Raw genomic sequence first — 17,249 nt, forward strand, 5'->3', positions numbered from 1 at the left:
ACGCGCGGCCCGTTCGGGTTATCGCTTCTCGGCCTTTTGGCTAAGATCAAGTGTAGTATCTGTTCTTATCAGTTTAATATCTGATACGTCCCCTATCTGGGGACCATATATTAAATGGATTTTTAGAACAGGGAGATGGAAATAGAGCTTGCTCTGTCCACTCCACGCATTGACCTGGTATTGCAGTATTTCCAGGACCGGTGCACCCTTTCCTTATGTGTTGACTAAAAGCAGATTCCAAAAGTGTTTTTTGTCTTTGCTATTGTTTCTGTCTTTCTGAAGGGATCTCCCCTTTTAATCCCATTATTTCAACACCTGTTGGACAATGCATGAGTGATAATGAGCTCATTGATTAAATGCAATTAATGAATAGATTGCCACCTCTTGTTGTGTGTCGTCTGTGTTTCTGTGTTTCCGGCATTTCACATTGGAACACCTCATTCACCTTCCTTGTCTTCTCTCCGCCCTCCCTTTTAGGTAAGTTAAAGAGCTGCACCTGAGCCAGCCACTGATTGATTGATTGATTGATTGATTGATTGATTGATTGATTGATTGATTGATTGATTGATGCAGCACAACAGTCAAATAGTGGAGTGGAGTAGGGGAACAGCAAACAGCCAATAAAGCAGCCCGCCCGCTCGCCTGCCCGCCACAATGGACCTACCTGTGTACACTAGATGGATGTGATGGAATGTACTGTCGTCCCTACATTTCAAGAAGAAGTAAGAATTGCAGTTGCAACAAAGCCTTGCTTGCCTACAAAGAGAGCAGCAATTTGGATTTGTTACTATGTTACCTAGAAGAATAACAAACTGTGCAAGGATGGAGGTTGTAGGAGCAAGGAGAAGTTGTCTGTAAAGTTGGTGGATGCCTATTTTCCATTTTGCAGTCCCTTGTCTCCCTCTTGTGGCCTCCTGGAGGCAACTAGCTGTGCAAAAAAAAGACAGCCTGGCGGCCGGCTGTTGCAGTGTTGCCCTCTCAGGCAACACTGAGTGACTGACTGAGCCTCACCGTCTTATATAAAGTTCAGACGGAACTTTGCACGTGTCATAGTGGAGCCCTCAGGATTCCAGAGCCAGCTTTCTGACATCATAATGGGGCCTCAGAGATAAAAGCCTGGGCCCAGGCAGTGTTGGTCAGTGCTGCTCAGCAGGCAGCACTGGACTGGACTGGATTACAGCTGATACAAGGTGTGAAGGAACAAGGGGTGGCTGTGGGCATGCACTTGCTGCCGCTGCCAGTGTTTATCTGCATGGCAGCAGGGCATTTGGGCGTTGCCAGGAAGGCGTTTTTATGTAGATTCCTCCTCTTTCAGCACTGCATTGTGGTGCAAGCAAAAGAAGCAAATCCTGTCTGGCTTCCTCTCCGGCCTTTATTCACCTCCCGTGTAGCTGTGAGTGTGTGAGCCTGCAGGGCCCCATGGAATTGCCTAGAAGTAGGCTGAATCGCTGCAAGGGCTGAACAGCAGTATCGGGCAGGCTCGGGCAACGCGCGGCCCGTTCGGGTTATCGCTTCTCGGCCTTTTGGCTAAGATCAAGTGTAGTATCTGTTCTTATCAGTTTAATATCTGATACGTCCCCTATCTGGGGACCATATATTAAATGGATTTTTAGAACAGGGAGATGGAAATAGAGCTTGCTCTGTCCACTCCACGCATTGACCTGGTATTGCAGTATTTCCAGGACCGGTGCACCCTTTCCTTATGTGTTGACTAAAAGCAGATTCCAAAAGTGTTTTTTGTCTTTGCTATTGTTTCTGTCTTTCTGAAGGGATCTCCCCTTTTAATCCCATTATTTCAACACCTGTTGGACAATGCATGAGTGATAATGAGCTCATTGATTAAATGCAATTAATGAATAGATTGCCACCTCTTGTTGTGTGTCGTCTGTGTTTCTGTGTTTCCGGCATTTCACATTGGAACACCTCATTCACCTTCCTTGTCTTCTCTCCGCCCTCCCTTTTAGGTAAGTTAAAGAGCTGCACCTGAGCCAGCCACTGATTGATTGATTGATTGATTGATTGATTGATTGATTGATTGATTGATTGATGCAGCACAACAGTCAAATAGTGGAGTGGAGTAGGGGAACAGCAAACAGCCAATAAAGCAGCCCGCCCGCTCGCCTGCCCGCCACAATGGACCTACCTGTGTACACTAGATGGATGTGATGGAATGTACTGTCGTCCCTACATTTCAAGAAGAAGTAAGAATTGCAGTTGCAACAAAGCCTTGCTTGCCTACAAAGAGAGCAGCAATTTGGATTTGTTACTATGTTACCTAGAAGAATAACAAACTGTGCAAGGATGGAGGTTGTAGGAGCAAGGAGAAGTTGTCTGTAAAGTTGGTGGATGCCTATTTTCCATTTTGCAGTCCCTTGTCTCCCTCTTGTGGCCTCCTGGAGGCAACTAGCTGTGCAAAAAAAAGACAGCCTGGCGGCCGGCTGTTGCAGTGTTGCCCTCTCAGGCAACACTGAGTGACTGACTGAGCCTCACCGTCTTATATAAAGTTCAGACGGAACTTTGCACGTGTCATAGTGGAGCCCTCAGGATTCCAGAGCCAGCTTTCTGACATCATAATGGGGCCTCAGAGATAAAAGCCTGGGCCCAGGCAGTGTTGGTCAGTGCTGCTCAGCAGGCAGCACTGGACTGGACTGGATTACAGCTGATACAAGGTGTGAAGGAACAAGGGGTGGCTGTGGGCATGCACTTGCTGCCGCTGCCAGTGTTTATCTGCATGGCAGCAGGGCATTTGGGCGTTGCCAGGAAGGCGTTTTTATGTAGATTCCTCCTCTTTCAGCACTGCATTGTGGTGCAAGCAAAAGAAGCAAATCCTGTCTGGCTTCCTCTCCGGCCTTTATTCACCTCCCGTGTAGCTGTGAGTGTGTGAGCCTGCGGGGCCCCATGGAATTGCCTAGAAGTAGGCTGAATCGCTGCAAGGGCTGAACAGCAGTATCGGGCAGGCTCGGGCAACGCGCGGCCCGTTCGGGTTATCGCTTCTCGGCCTTTTGGCTAAGATCAAGTGTAGTATCTGTTCTTATCAGTTTAATATCTGATACGTCCCCTATCTGGGGACCATATATTAAATGGATTTTTAGAACAGGGAGATGGAAATAGAGCTTGCTCTGTCCACTCCACGCATTGACCTGGTATTGCAGTATTTCCAGGACCGGTGCACCCTTTCCTTATGTGTTGACTAAAAGCAGATTCCAAAAGTGTTTTTTGTCTTTGCTATTGTTTCTGTCTTTCTGAAGGGATCTCCCCTTTTAATCCCATTATTTCAACACCTGTTGGACAATGCATGAGTGATAATGAGCTCATTGATTAAATGCAATTAATGAATAGATTGCCACCTCTTGTTGTGTGTCGTCTGTGTTTCTGTGTTTCCGGCATTTCACATTGGAACACCTCATTCACCTTCCTTGTCTTCTCTCCGCCCTCCCTTTTAGGTAAGTTAAAGAGCTGCACCTGAGCCAGCCACTGATTGATTGATTGATTGATTGATTGATTGATTGATTGATTGATTGATTGATTGATTGATTGATTGATTGATTGATTGATTGATTGATTGATGCAGCACAACAGTCAAATAGTGGAGTGGAGTAGGGGAACAGCAAACAGCCAATAAAGCAGCCCGCCCGCTCGCCTGCCCGCCACAATGGACCTACCTGTGTACACTAGATGGATGTGATGGAATGTACTGTCGTCCCTACATTTCAAGAAGAAGTAAGAATTGCAGTTGCAACAAAGCCTTGCTTGCCTACAAAGAGAGCAGCAATTTGGATTTGTTACTATGTTACCTAGAAGAATAACAAACTGTGCAAGGATGGAGGTTGTAGGAGCAAGGAGAAGTTGTCTGTAAAGTTGGTGGATGCCTATTTTCCATTTTGCAGTCCCTTGTCTCCCTCTTGTGGCCTCCTGGAGGCAACTAGCTGTGCAAAAAAAAGACAGCCTGGCGGCCGGCTGTTGCAGTGTTGCCCTCTCAGGCAACACTGAGTGACTGACTGAGCCTCACCGTCTTATATAAAGTTCAGACGGAACTTTGCACGTGTCATAGTGGAGCCCTCAGGATTCCAGAGCCAGCTTTCTGACATCATAATGGGGCCTCAGAGATAAAAGCCTGGGCCCAGGCAGTGTTGGTCAGTGCTGCTCAGCAGGCAGCACTGGACTGGACTGGATTACAGCTGATACAAGGTGTGAAGGAACAAGGGGTGGCTGTGGGCATGCACTTGCTGCCGCTGCCAGTGTTTATCTGCATGGCAGCAGGGCATTTGGGCGTTGCCAGGAAGGCGTTTTTATGTAGATTCCTCCTCTTTCAGCACTGCATTGTGGTGCAAGCAAAAGAAGCAAATCCTGTCTGGCTTCCTCTCCGGCCTTTATTCACCTCCCGTGTAGCTGTGAGTGTGTGAGCCTGCAGGGCCCCATGGAATTGCCTAGAAGTAGGCTGAATCGCTGCAAGGGCTGAACAGCAGTATCGGGCAGGCTCGGGCAACGCGCGGCCCGTTCGGGTTATCGCTTCTCGGCCTTTTGGCTAAGATCAAGTGTAGTATCTGTTCTTATCAGTTTAATATCTGATACGTCCCCTATCTGGGGACCATATATTAAATGGATTTTTAGAACAGGGAGATGGAAATAGAGCTTGCTCTGTCCACTCCACGCATTGACCTGGTATTGCAGTATTTCCAGGACCGGTGCACCCTTTCCTTATGTGTTGACTAAAAGCAGATTCCAAAAGTGTTTTTTGTCTTTGCTATTGTTTCTGTCTTTCTGAAGGGATCTCCCCTTTTAATCCCATTATTTCAACACCTGTTGGACAATGCATGAGTGATAATGAGCTCATTGATTAAATGCAATTAATGAATAGATTGCCACCTCTTGTTGTGTGTCGTCTGTGTTTCTGTGTTTCCGGCATTTCACATTGGAACACCTCATTCACCTTCCTTGTCTTCTCTCCGCCCTCCCTTTTAGGTAAGTTAAAGAGCTGCACCTGAGCCAGCCACTGATTGATTGATTGATTGATTGATTGATTGATTGATTGATTGCAGCACAACAGTCAAATAGTGGAGTGGAGTAGGGGAACAGCAAACAGCCAATAAAGCAGCCCGCCCGCTCGCCTGCCCGCCACAATGGACCTACCTGTGTACACTAGATGGATGTGATGGAATGTACTGTCGTCCCTACATTTCAAGAAGAAGTAAGAATTGCAGTTGCAACAAAGCCTTGCTTGCCTACAAAGAGAGCAGCAATTTGGATTTGTTACTATGTTACCTAGAAGAATAACAAACTGTGCAAGGATGGAGGTTGTAGGAGCAAGGAGAAGTTGTCTGTAAAGTTGGTGGATGCCTATTTTCCATTTTGCAGTCCCTTGTCTCCCTCTTGTGGCCTCCTGGAGGCAACTAGCTGTGCAAAAAAAAGACAGCCTGGCGGCCGGCTGTTGCAGTGTTGCCCTCTCAGGCAACACTGAGTGACTGACTGAGCCTCACCGTCTTATATAAAGTTCAGACGGAACTTTGCACGTGTCATAGTGGAGCCCTCAGGATTCCAGAGCCAGCTTTCTGACATCATAATGGGGCCTCAGAGATAAAAGCCTGGGCCCAGGCAGTGTTGGTCAGTGCTGCTCAGCAGGCAGCACTGGACTGGACTGGATTACAGCTGATACAAGGTGTGAAGGAACAAGGGGTGGCTGTGGGCATGCACTTGCTGCCGCTGCCAGTGTTTATCTGCATGGCAGCAGGGCATTTGGGCGTTGCCAGGAAGGCGTTTTTATGTAGATTCCTCCTCTTTCAGCACTGCATTGTGGTGCAAGCAAAAGAAGCAAATCCTGTCTGGCTTCCTCTCCGGCCTTTATTCACCTCCCGTGTAGCTGTGAGTGTGTGAGCCTGCAGGGCCCCATGGAATTGCCTAGAAGTAGGCTGAATCGCTGCAAGGGCTGAACAGCAGTATCGGGCAGGCTCGGGCAACGCGCGGCCCGTTCGGGTTATCGCTTCTCGGCCTTTTGGCTAAGATCAAGTGTAGTATCTGTTCTTATCAGTTTAATATCTGATACGTCCCCTATCTGGGGACCATATATTAAATGGATTTTTAGAACAGGGAGATGGAAATAGAGCTTGCTCTGTCCACTCCACGCATTGACCTGGTATTGCAGTATTTCCAGGACCGGTGCACCCTTTCCTTATGTGTTGACTAAAAGCAGATTCCAAAAGTGTTTTTTGTCTTTGCTATTGTTTCTGTCTTTCTGAAGGGATCTCCCCTTTTAATCCCATTATTTCAACACCTGTTGGACAATGCATGAGTGATAATGAGCTCATTGATTAAATGCAATTAATGAATAGATTGCCACCTCTTGTTGTGTGTCGTCTGTGTTTCTGTGTTTCCGGCATTTCACATTGGAACACCTCATTCACCTTCCTTGTCTTCTCTCCGCCCTCCCTTTTAGGTAAGTTAAAGAGCTGCACCTGAGCCAGCCACTGATTGATTGATTGATTGATTGATTGATTGATTGATTGATTGATTGATGCAGCACAACAGTCAAATAGTGGAGTGGAGTAGGGGAACAGCAAACAGCCAATAAAGCAGCCCGCCCGCTCGCCTGCCCGCCACAATGGACCTACCTGTGTACACTAGATGGATGTGATGGAATGTACTGTCGTCCCTACATTTCAAGAAGAAGTAAGAATTGCAGTTGCAACAAAGCCTTGCTTGCCAATTTGGATTTGTTACTATGTTACCTAGAAGAATAACAAACTGTGCAAGGATGGAGGTTGTAGGAGCAAGGAGAAGTTGTCTGTAAAGTTGGTGGATGCCTATTTTCCATTTTGCAGTCCCTTGTCTCCCTCTTGTGGCCTCCTGGAGGCAACTAGCTGTGCAAAAAAAAGACAGCCTGGCGGCCGGCTGTTGCAGTGTTGCCCTCTCAGGCAACACTGAGTGACTGACTGAGCCTCACCGTCTTATATAAAGTTCAGACGGAACTTTGCACGTGTCATAGTGGAGCCCTCAGGATTCCAGAGCCAGCTTTCTGACATCATAATGGGGCCTCAGAGATAAAAGCCTGGGCCCAGGCAGTGTTGGTCAGTGCTGCTCAGCAGGCAGCACTGGACTGGACTGGATTACAGCTGATACAAGGTGTGAAGGAACAAGGGGTGGCTGTGGGCATGCACTTGCTGCCGCTGCCAGTGTTTATCTGCATGGCAGCAGGGCATTTGGGCGTTGCCAGGAAGGCGTTTTTATGTAGATTCCTCCTCTTTCAGCACTGCATTGTGGTGCAAGCAAAAGAAGCAAATCCTGTCTGGCTTCCTCTCCGGCCTTTATTCACCTCCCGTGTAGCTGTGAGTGTGTGAGCCTGCAGGGCCCCATGGAATTGCCTAGAAGTAGGCTGAATCGCTGCAAGGGCTGAACAGCAGTATCGGGCAGGCTCGGGCAACGCGCGGCCCGTTCGGGTTATCGCTTCTCGGCCTTTTGGCTAAGATCAAGTGTAGTATCTGTTCTTATCAGTTTAATATCTGATACGTCCCCTATCTGGGGACCATATATTAAATGGATTTTTAGAACAGGGAGATGGAAATAGAGCTTGCTCTGTCCACTCCACGCATTGACCTGGTATTGCAGTATTTCCAGGACCGGTGCACCCTTTCCTTATGTGTTGACTAAAAGCAGATTCCAAAAGTGTTTTTTGTCTTTGCTATTGTTTCTGTCTTTCTGAAGGGATCTCCCCTTTTAATCCCATTATTTCAACACCTGTTGGACAATGCATGAGTGATAATGAGCTCATTGATTAAATGCAATTAATGAATAGATTGCCACCTCTTGTTGTGTGTCGTCTGTGTTTCTGTGTTTCCGGCATTTCACATTGGAACACCTCATTCACCTTCCTTGTCTTCTCTCCGCCCTCCCTTTTAGGTAAGTTAAAGAGCTGCACCTGAGCCAGCCACTGATTGATTGATTGATTGATTGATTGATTGATTGATTGATTGATTGATTGATTGATGCAGCACAACAGTCAAATAGTGGAGTGGAGTAGGGGAACAGCAAACAGCCAATAAAGCAGCCCGCCCGCTCGCCTGCCCGCCACAATGGACCTACCTGTGTACACTAGATGGATGTGATGGAATGTACTGTCGTCCCTACATTTCAAGAAGAAGTAAGAATTGCAGTTGCAACAAAGCCTTGCTTGCCTACAAAGAGAGCAGCAATTTGGATTTGTTACTATGTTACCTAGAAGAATAACAAACTGTGCAAGGATGGAGGTTGTAGGAGCAAGGAGAAGTTGTCTGTAAAGTTGGTGGATGCCTATTTTCCATTTTGCAGTCCCTTGTCTCCCTCTTGTGGCCTCCTGGAGGCAACTAGCTGTGCAAAAAAAAGACAGCCTGGCGGCCGGCTGTTGCAGTGTTGCCCTCTCAGGCAACACTGAGTGACTGACTGAGCCTCACCGTCTTATATAAAGTTCAGACGGAACTTTGCACGTGTCATAGTGGAGCCCTCAGGATTCCAGAGCCAGCTTTCTGACATCATAATGGGGCCTCAGAGATAAAAGCCTGGGCCCAGGCAGTGTTGGTCAGTGCTGCTCAGCAGGCAGCACTGGACTGGACTGGATTACAGCTGATACAAGGTGTGAAGGAACAAGGGGTGGCTGTGGGCATGCACTTGCTGCCGCTGCCAGTGTTTATCTGCATGGCAGCAGGGCATTTGGGCGTTGCCAGGAAGGCGTTTTTATGTAGATTCCTCCTCTTTCAGCACTGCATTGTGGTGCAAGCAAAAGAAGCAAATCCTGTCTGGCTTCCTCTCCGGCCTTTATTCACCTCCCGTGTAGCTGTGAGTGTGTGAGCCTGCAGGGCCCCATGGAATTGCCTAGAAGTAGGCTGAATCGCTGCAAGGGCTGAACAGCAGTATCGGGCAGGCTCGGGCAACGCGCGGCCCGTTCGGGTTATCGCTTCTCGGCCTTTTGGCTAAGATCAAGTGTAGTATCTGTTCTTATCAGTTTAATATCTGATACGTCCCCTATCTGGGGACCATATATTAAATGGATTTTTAGAACAGGGAGATGGAAATAGAGCTTGCTCTGTCCACTCCACGCATTGACCTGGTATTGCAGTATTTCCAGGACCGGTGCACCCTTTCCTTATGTGTTGACTAAAAGCAGATTCCAAAAGTGTTTTTTGTCTTTGCTATTGTTTCTGTCTTTCTGAAGGGATCTCCCCTTTTAATCCCATTATTTCAACACCTGTTGGACAATGCATGAGTGATAATGAGCTCATTGATTAAATGCAATTAATGAATAGATTGCCACCTCTTGTTGTGTGTCGTCTGTGTTTCTGTGTTTCCGGCATTTCACATTGGAACACCTCATTCACCTTCCTTGTCTTCTCTCCGCCCTCCCTTTTAGGTAAGTTAAAGAGCTGCACCTGAGCCAGCCACTGATTGATTGATTGATTGATTGATTGATTGATTGATTGATTGATTGATTGATTGATGCAGCACAACAGTCAAATAGTGGAGTGGAGTAGGGGAACAGCAAACAGCCAATAAAGCAGCCCGCCCGCTCGCCTGCCCGCCACAATGGACCTACCTGTGTACACTAGATGGATGTGATGGAATGTACTGTCGTCCCTACATTTCAAGAAGAAGTAAGAATTGCAGTTGCAACAAAGCCTTGCTTGCCTACAAAGAGAGCAGCAATTTGGATTTGTTACTATGTTACCTAGAAGAATAACAAACTGTGCAAGGATGGAGGTTGTAGGAGCAAGGAGAAGTTGTCTGTAAAGTTGGTGGATGCCTATTTTCCATTTTGCAGTCCCTTGTCTCCCTCTTGTGGCCTCCTGGAGGCAACTAGCTGTGCAAAAAAAAGACAGCCTGGCGGCCGGCTGTTGCAGTGTTGCCCTCTCAGGCAACACTGAGTGACTGACTGAGCCTCACCGTCTTATATAAAGTTCAGACGGAACTTTGCACGTGTCATAGTGGAGCCCTCAGGATTCCAGAGCCAGCTTTCTGACATCATAATGGGGCCTCAGAGATAAAAGCCTGGGCCCAGGCAGTGTTGGTCAGTGCTGCTCAGCAGGCAGCACTGGACTGGACTGGATTACAGCTGATACAAGGTGTGAAGGAACAAGGGGTGGCTGTGGGCATGCACTTGCTGCCGCTGCCAGTGTTTATCTGCATGGCAGCAGGGCATTTGGGCGTTGCCAGGAAGGCGTTTTTATGTAGATTCCTCCTCTTTCAGCACTGCATTGTGGTGCAAGCAAAAGAAGCAAATCCTGTCTGGCTTCCTCTCCGGCCTTTATTCACCTCCCGTGTAGCTGTGAGTGTGTGAGCCTGCAGGGCCCCATGGAATTGCCTAGAAGTAGGCTGAATCGCTGCAAGGGCTGAACAGCAGTATCGGGCAGGCTCGGGCAACGCGCGGCCCGTTCGGGTTATCGCTTCTCGGCCTTTTGGCTAAGATCAAGTGTAGTATCTGTTCTTATCAGTTTAATATCTGATACGTCCCCTATCTGGGGACCATATATTAAATGGATTTTTAGAACAGGGAGATGGAAATAGAGCTTGCTCTGTCCACTCCACGCATTGACCTGGTATTGCAGTATTTCCAGGACCGGTGCACCCTTTCCTTATGTGTTGACTAAAAGCAGATTCCAAAAGTGTTTTTTGTCTTTGCTATTGTTTCTGTCTTTCTGAAGGGATCTCCCCTTTTAATCCCATTATTTCAACACCTGTTGGACAATGCATGAGTGATAATGAGCTCATTGATTAAATGCAATTAATGAATAGATTGCCACCTCTTGTTGTGTGTCGTCTGTGTTTCTGTGTTTCCGGCATTTCACATTGGAACACCTCATTCACCTTCCTTGTCTTCTCTCCGCCCTCCCTTTTAGGTAAGTTAAAGAGCTGCACCTGAGCCAGCCACTGATTGATTGATTGATTGATTGATTGATTGATTGATTGATTGATTGATTGATGCAGCACAACAGTCAAATAGTGGAGTGGAGTAGGGGAACAGCAAACAGCCAATAAAGCAGCCCGCCCGCTCGCCTGCCCGCCACAATGGACCTACCTGTGTACACTAGATGGATGTGATGGAATGTACTGTCGTCCCTACATTTCAAGAAGAAGTAAGAATTGCAGTTGCAACAAAGCCTTGCTTGCCTACAAAGAGAGCAGCAATTTGGATTTGTTACTATGTTACCTAGAAGAATAACAAACTGTGCAAGGATGGAGGTTGTAGGAGCAAGGAGAAGTTGTCTGTAAAGTTGGTGGATGCCTATTTTCCATTTTGCAGTCCCTTGTCTCCCTCTTGTGGCCTCCTGGAGGCAACTAGCTGTGCAAAAAAAAGACAGCCTGGCGGCCGGCTGTTGCAGTGTTGCCCTCTCAGGCAACACTGAGTGACTGACTGAGCCTCACCGTCTTATATAAAGTTCAGACGGAACTTTGCACGTGTCATAGTGGAGCCCTCAGGATTCCAGAGCCAGCTTTCTGACATCATAATGGGGCCTCAGAGATAAAAGCCTGGGCCCAGGCAGTGTTGGTCAGTGCTGCTCAGCAGGCAGCACTGGACTGGACTGGATTACAGCTGATACAAGGTGTGAAGGAACAAGGGGTGGCTGTGGGCATGCACTTGCTGCCGCTGCCAGTGTTTATCTGCATGGCAGCAGGGCATTTGGGCGTTGCCAGGAAGGCGTTTTTATGTAGATTCCTCCTCTTTCAGCACTGCATTGTGGTGCAAGCAAAAGAAGCAAATCCTGTCTGGCTTCCTCTCCGGCCTTTATTCACCTCCCGTGTAGCTGTGAGTGTGTGAGCCTGCAGGGCCCCATGGAATTGCCTAGAAGTAGGCTGAATCGCTGCAAGGGCTGAACAGCAGTATCGGGCAGGCTCGGGCAACGCGCGGCCCGTTCGGGTTATCGCTTCTCGGCCTTTTGGCTAAGATCAAGTGTAGTATCTGTTCTTATCAGTTTAATATCTGATACGTCCCCTATCTGGGGACCATATATTAAATGGATTTTTAGAACAGGGAGATGGAAATAGAGCTTGCTCTGTCCACTCCACGCATTGACCTGGTATTGCAGTATTTCCAGGACCGGTGCACCCTTTCCTTATGTGTTGACTAAAAGCAGATTCCAAAAGTGTTTTTTGTCTTTGCTATTGTTTCTGTCTTTCTGAAGGGATCTCCCCTTTTAATCCCATTATTTCAACACCTGTTGGACAATGCATGAGTGATAATGAGCTCATTGATTAAATGCAATTAATGAATAGATTGCCACCTCTTGTTGTGTGTCGTTTGTGTTTCTGTGTTTCCGGCATTTCACATTGGAACACCTCATTCACCTTCCTTGTCTTCTCTCCGCCCTCCCTTTTAGGTAAGTTAAAGAGCTGCACCTGAGCCAGCCACTGATTGATTGATTGATTGATTTATTGATTGATTGATTGATTGATTGATTGATTGATTGATTGATTGATGCAGCACAACAGTCAAATAGTGGAGTGGAGTAGGGGAACAGCAAACAGCCAATAAAGCAGCCCGCCCGCTCGCCTGCCCGCCACAATGGACCTACCTGTGTACACTAGATGGATGTGATGGAATGTACTGTCGTCCCTACATTTCAAGAAGAAGTAAGAATTGCAGTTGCAACAAAGCCTTGCTTGCCTACAAAGAGAGCAGCAATTTGGATTTGTTACTATGTTACCTAGAAGAATAACAAACTGTGCAAGGATGGAGGTTGTAGGAGCAAGGAGAAGTTGTCTGTAAAGTTGGTGGATGCCTATTTTCCATTTTGCAGTCCCTTGTCTCCCTCTTGTGGCCTCCTGGAGGCAACTAGCTGTGCAAAAAAAAGACAGCCTGGCGGCCGGCTGTTGCAGTGTTGCCCTCTCAGGCAACACTGAGTGACTGACTGAGCCTCACCGTCTTATATAAAGTTCAGACGGAACTTTGCACGTGTCATAGTGGAGCCCTCAGGATTCCAGAGCCAGCTTTCTGACATCATAATGGGGCCTCAGAGATAAAAGCCTGGGCCCAGGCAGTGTTGGTCAGTGCTGCTCAGCAGGCAGCACTGGACTGGACTGGATTACAGCTGATACAAGGTGTGAAGGAACAAGGGGTGGCTGTGGGCATGCACTTGCTGCCGCTGCCAGTGTTTATCTGCATGGCAGCAGGGCATTTGGGCGTTGCCAGGAAGGCGTTTTTATGTAGATTCCTCCTCTTTCAGCACTGCATTGTGGTGCAAGCAAAAGAAGCAAATCCTGTCTGGCTTCCTCTCCGGCCTTTATTCACCTCCCGTGTAGCTGTGAGTGTGTGAGCCTGCAGGGCCCCATGGAATTGCCTAGAAGTAGGCTGAATCGCTGCAAGGGCTGAACAGCAGTATCGGGCAGGCTCGGGCAACGCGCGGCCCGTTCGGGTTATCGCTTCTCGGCCTTTTGGCTAAGATCAAGTGTAGTATCTGTTCTTATCAGTTTAATATCTGATACGTCCCCTATCTGGGGACCATATATTAAATGGATTTTTAGAACAGGGAGATGGAAATAGAGCTTGCTCTGTCCACTCCACGCATTGACCTGGTATTGCAGTATTTCCAGGACCGGTGCACCCTTTCCTTATGTGTTGACTAAAAGCAGATTCCAAAAGTGTTTTTTGTCTTTGCTATTGTTTCTGTCTTTCTGAAGGGATCTCCCCTTTTAATCCCATTATTTCAACACCTGTTGGACAATGCATGAGTGATAATGAGCTCATTGATTAAATGCAATTAATGAATAGATTGCCACCTCTTGTTGTGTGTCGTTTGTGTTTCTGTGTTTCCGGCATTTCACATTGGAACACCTCATTCACCTTCCTTGTCTTCTCTCCGCCCTCCCTTTTAGGTAAGTTAAAGAGCTGCACCTGAGCCAGCCACTGATTGATTGATTGATTGATTTATTGATTGATTGATTGATTGATTGATTGATTGATTGATGCAGCACAACAGTCAAATAGTGGAGTGGAGTAGGGGAACAGCAAACAGCCAATAAAGCAGCCCGCCCGCTCGCCTGCCCGCCACAATGGACCTACCTGTGTACACTAGATGGATGTGATGGAATGTACTGTCGTCCCTACATTTCAAGAAGAAGTAAGAATTGCAGTTGCAACAAAGCCTTGCTTGCCTACAAAGAGAGCAGCAATTTGGATTTGTTACTATGTTACCTAGAAGAATAACAAACTGTGCAAGGATGGAGGTTGTAGGAGCAAGGAGAAGTTGTCTGTAAAGTTGGTGGATGCCTATTTTCCATTTTGCAGTCCCTTGTCTCCCTCTTGTGGCCTCCTGGAGGCAACTAGCTGTGCAAAAAAAAGACAGCCTGGCGGCCGGCTGTTGCAGTGTTGCCCTCTCAGGCAACACTGAGTGACTGACTGAGCCTCACCGTCTTATATAAAGTTCAGACGGAACTTTGCACGTGTCATAGTGGAGCCCTCAGGATTCCAGAGCCAGCTTTCTGACATCATAATGGGGCCTCAGAGATAAAAGCCTGGGCCCAGGCAGTGTTGGTCAGTGCTGCTCAGCAGGCAGCACTGGACTGGACTGGATTACAGCTGATACAAGGTGTGAAGGAACAAGGGGTGGCTGTGGGCATGCACTTGCTGCCGCTGCCAGTGTTTATCTGCATGGCAGCAGGGCATTTGGGCGTTGCCAGGAAGGCGTTTTTATGTAGATTCCTCCTCTTTCAGCACTGCATTGTGGTGCAAGCAAAAGAAGCAAATCCTGTCTGGCTTCCTCTCCGGCCTTTATTCACCTCCCGTGTAGCTGTGAGTGTGTGAGCCTGCAGGGCCCCATGGAATTGCCTAGAAGTAGGCTGAATCGCTGCAAGGGCTGAACAGCAGTATCGGGCAGGCTCGGGCAACGCGCGGCCCGTTCGGGTTATCGCTTCTCGGCCTTTTGGCTAAGATCAAGTGTAGTATCTGTTCTTATCAGTTTAATATCTGATACGTCCCCTATCTGGGGACCATATATTAAATGGATTTTTAGAACAGGGAGATGGAAATAGAGCTTGCTCTGTCCACTCCACGCATTGACCTGGTATTGCAGTATTTCCAGGACCGGTGCACCCTTTCCTTATGTGTTGACTAAAAGCAGATTCCAAAAGTGTTTTTTGTCTTTGCTATTGTTTCTGTCTTTCTGAAGGGATCTCCCCTTTTAATCCCATTATTTCAACACCTGTTGGACAATGCATGAGTGATAATGAGCTCATTGATTAAATGCAATTAATGAATAGATTGCCACCTCTTGTTGTGTGTCGTCTGTGTTTCTGTGTTTCCGGCATTTCACATTGGAACACCTCATTCACCTTCCTTGTCTTCTCTCCGCCCTCCCTTTTAGGTAAGTTAAAGAGCTGCACCTGAGCCAGCCACTGATTGATTGATTGATTGATTGATTGATTGATTGATTGATGCAGCACAACAGTCAAATAGTGGAGTGGAGTAGGGGAACAGCAAACAGCCAATAAAGCAGCCCGCCCGCTCGCCTGCCCGCCACAATGGACCTACCTGTGTACACTAGATGGATGTGATGGAATGTACTGTCGTCCCTACATTTCAAGAAGAAGTAAGAATTGCAGTTGCAACAAAGCCTTGCTTGCCTACAAAGAGAGCAGCAATTTGGATTTGTTACTATGTTACCTAGAAGAATAACAAACTGTGCAAGGATGGAGGTTGTAGGAGCAAGGAGAAGTTGTCTGTAAAGTTGGTGGATGCCTATTTTCCATTTTGCAGTCCCTTGTCTCCCTCTTGTGGCCTCCTGGAGGCAACTAGCTGTGCAAAAAAAAGACAGCCTGGCGGCCGGCTGTTGCAGTGTTGCCCTCTCAGGCAACACTGAGTGACTGACTGAGCCTCACCGTCTTATATAAAGTTCAGACGGAACTTTGCACGTGTCATAGTGGAGCCCTCAGGATTCCAGAGCCAGCTTTCTGACATCATAATGGGGCCTCAGAGATAAAAGCCTGGGCCCAGGCAGTGTTGGTCAGTGCTGCTCAGCAGGCAGCACTGGACTGGACTGGATTACAGCTGATACAAGGTGTGAAGGAACAAGGGGTGGCTGTGGGCATGCACTTGCTGCCGCTGCCAGTGTTTATCTGCATGGCAGCAGGGCATTTGGGCGTTGCCAGGAAGGCGTTTTTATGTAGATTCCTCCTCTTTCAGCACTGCATTGTGGTGCAAGCAAAAGAAGCAAATCCTGTCTGGCTTCCTCTCCGGCCTTTATTCACCTCCCGTGTAGCTGTGAGTGTGTGAGCCTGCAGGGCCCCATGGAATTGCCTAGAAGTAGGCTGAATCGCTGCAAGGGCTGAACAGCAGTATCGGGCAGGCTCGGGCAACGCGCGGCCCGTTCGGGTTATCGCTTCTCGGCCTTTTGGCTAAGATCAAGTGTAGTATCTGTTCTTATCAGTTTAATATCTGATACGTCCCCTATCTGGGGACCATATATTAAATGGATTTTTAGAACAGGGAGATGGAAATAGAGCTTGCTCTGTCCACTCCACGCATTGACCTGGTATTGCAGTATTTCCAGGACCGGTGCACCCTTTCCTTATGTGTTGACTAAAAGCAGATTCCAAAAGTGTTTTTTGTCTTTGCTATTGTTTCTGTCTTTCTGAAGGGATCTCCCCTTTTAATCCCATTATTTCAACACCTGTTGGACAATGCATGAGTGATAATGAGCTCATTGATTAAATGCAATTAATGAATAGATTGCCACCTCTTGTTGTGTGTCGTCTGTGTTTCTGTGTTTCCGGCATTTCACATTGGAACACCTCATTCACCTTCCTTGTCTTCTCTCCGCCCTCCCTTTTAGGTAAGTTAAAGAGCTGCACCTGAGCCAGCCACTGATTGATTGATTGATTGATTGATTGATTGATTGATTGATTGATTGATTGATTGATGCAGCACAACAGTCAAATAGTGGAGTGGAGTAGGGGAACAGCAAACAGCCAATAAAGCAGCCCGCCCGCTCGCCTGCCCGCCACAATGGACCTACCTGTGTACACTAGATGGATGTGATGGAATGTACTGTCGTCCCTACATTTCAAGAAGAAGTAAGAATTGCAGTTGCAACAAAGCCTTGCTTGCCTACAAAGAGAGCAGCAATTTGGATTTGTTACTATGTTACCTAGAAGAATAACAAACTGTGCAAGGATGGAGGTTGTAGGAGCAAGGAGAAGTTGTCTGTAAAGTTGGTGGATGCCTATTTTCCATTTTGCAGTCCCTTGTCTCCCTCTTGTGGCCTCCTGGAGGCAACTAGCTGTGCAAAAAAAAGACA

The 17,249-nt window shown here is 47.5% G+C and overlaps 12 non-coding genes across 12 annotated transcripts; all 12 read left to right on the forward strand.

Moving 5' to 3' along the window:
- Nucleotides 1–20: 20 nt before the first annotated feature.
- Nucleotides 21–211, forward strand: LOC142685035 (U2 spliceosomal RNA). The gene has a single exon (XR_012854601.1). It is a non-coding gene; the product is annotated as a U2 spliceosomal RNA (small nuclear RNA).
- A 1,296-nt stretch (nucleotides 212–1,507) lies between these two features.
- On the forward strand, nucleotides 1,508–1,698 carry LOC142685036 (U2 spliceosomal RNA). Its single transcript, XR_012854602.1, has one exon. It is a non-coding gene; the product is annotated as a U2 spliceosomal RNA (small nuclear RNA).
- Nucleotides 1,699–2,986: 1,288 nt separating this feature from the next.
- LOC142685037 (U2 spliceosomal RNA) lies at nucleotides 2,987–3,177 on the forward strand. Its single transcript, XR_012854603.1, has one exon. It is a non-coding gene; the product is annotated as a U2 spliceosomal RNA (small nuclear RNA).
- Nucleotides 3,178–4,505: 1,328 nt separating this feature from the next.
- LOC142685038 (U2 spliceosomal RNA) lies at nucleotides 4,506–4,696 on the forward strand. The gene has a single exon (XR_012854604.1). It is a non-coding gene; the product is annotated as a U2 spliceosomal RNA (small nuclear RNA).
- Nucleotides 4,697–5,973: 1,277 nt separating this feature from the next.
- On the forward strand, nucleotides 5,974–6,164 carry LOC142685040 (U2 spliceosomal RNA). Its single transcript, XR_012854606.1, has one exon. It is a non-coding gene; the product is annotated as a U2 spliceosomal RNA (small nuclear RNA).
- Nucleotides 6,165–7,433: 1,269 nt separating this feature from the next.
- On the forward strand, nucleotides 7,434–7,624 carry LOC142685042 (U2 spliceosomal RNA). The gene has a single exon (XR_012854607.1). It is a non-coding gene; the product is annotated as a U2 spliceosomal RNA (small nuclear RNA).
- A 1,292-nt stretch (nucleotides 7,625–8,916) lies between these two features.
- Nucleotides 8,917–9,107, forward strand: LOC142685043 (U2 spliceosomal RNA). The gene has a single exon (XR_012854608.1). It is a non-coding gene; the product is annotated as a U2 spliceosomal RNA (small nuclear RNA).
- A 1,292-nt stretch (nucleotides 9,108–10,399) lies between these two features.
- LOC142685044 (U2 spliceosomal RNA) lies at nucleotides 10,400–10,590 on the forward strand. The gene has a single exon (XR_012854609.1). It is a non-coding gene; the product is annotated as a U2 spliceosomal RNA (small nuclear RNA).
- A 1,288-nt stretch (nucleotides 10,591–11,878) lies between these two features.
- Nucleotides 11,879–12,069, forward strand: LOC142685045 (U2 spliceosomal RNA). The gene has a single exon (XR_012854610.1). It is a non-coding gene; the product is annotated as a U2 spliceosomal RNA (small nuclear RNA).
- Nucleotides 12,070–13,373: 1,304 nt separating this feature from the next.
- On the forward strand, nucleotides 13,374–13,564 carry LOC142685046 (U2 spliceosomal RNA). The gene has a single exon (XR_012854611.1). It is a non-coding gene; the product is annotated as a U2 spliceosomal RNA (small nuclear RNA).
- A 1,296-nt stretch (nucleotides 13,565–14,860) lies between these two features.
- LOC142685047 (U2 spliceosomal RNA) lies at nucleotides 14,861–15,051 on the forward strand. The gene has a single exon (XR_012854612.1). It is a non-coding gene; the product is annotated as a U2 spliceosomal RNA (small nuclear RNA).
- Nucleotides 15,052–16,327: 1,276 nt separating this feature from the next.
- Nucleotides 16,328–16,518, forward strand: LOC142685048 (U2 spliceosomal RNA). Its single transcript, XR_012854613.1, has one exon. It is a non-coding gene; the product is annotated as a U2 spliceosomal RNA (small nuclear RNA).
- Nucleotides 16,519–17,249: the final 731 nt, after the last annotated feature.

Source organism: Rhinoderma darwinii (genome assembly GCF_050947455.1).
Source record: "Rhinoderma darwinii isolate aRhiDar2 chromosome 5 unlocalized genomic scaffold, aRhiDar2.hap1 SUPER_5_unloc_11, whole genome shotgun sequence".
Lineage (NCBI taxonomy): Eukaryota > Metazoa > Chordata > Amphibia > Anura > Rhinodermatidae > Rhinoderma > Rhinoderma darwinii.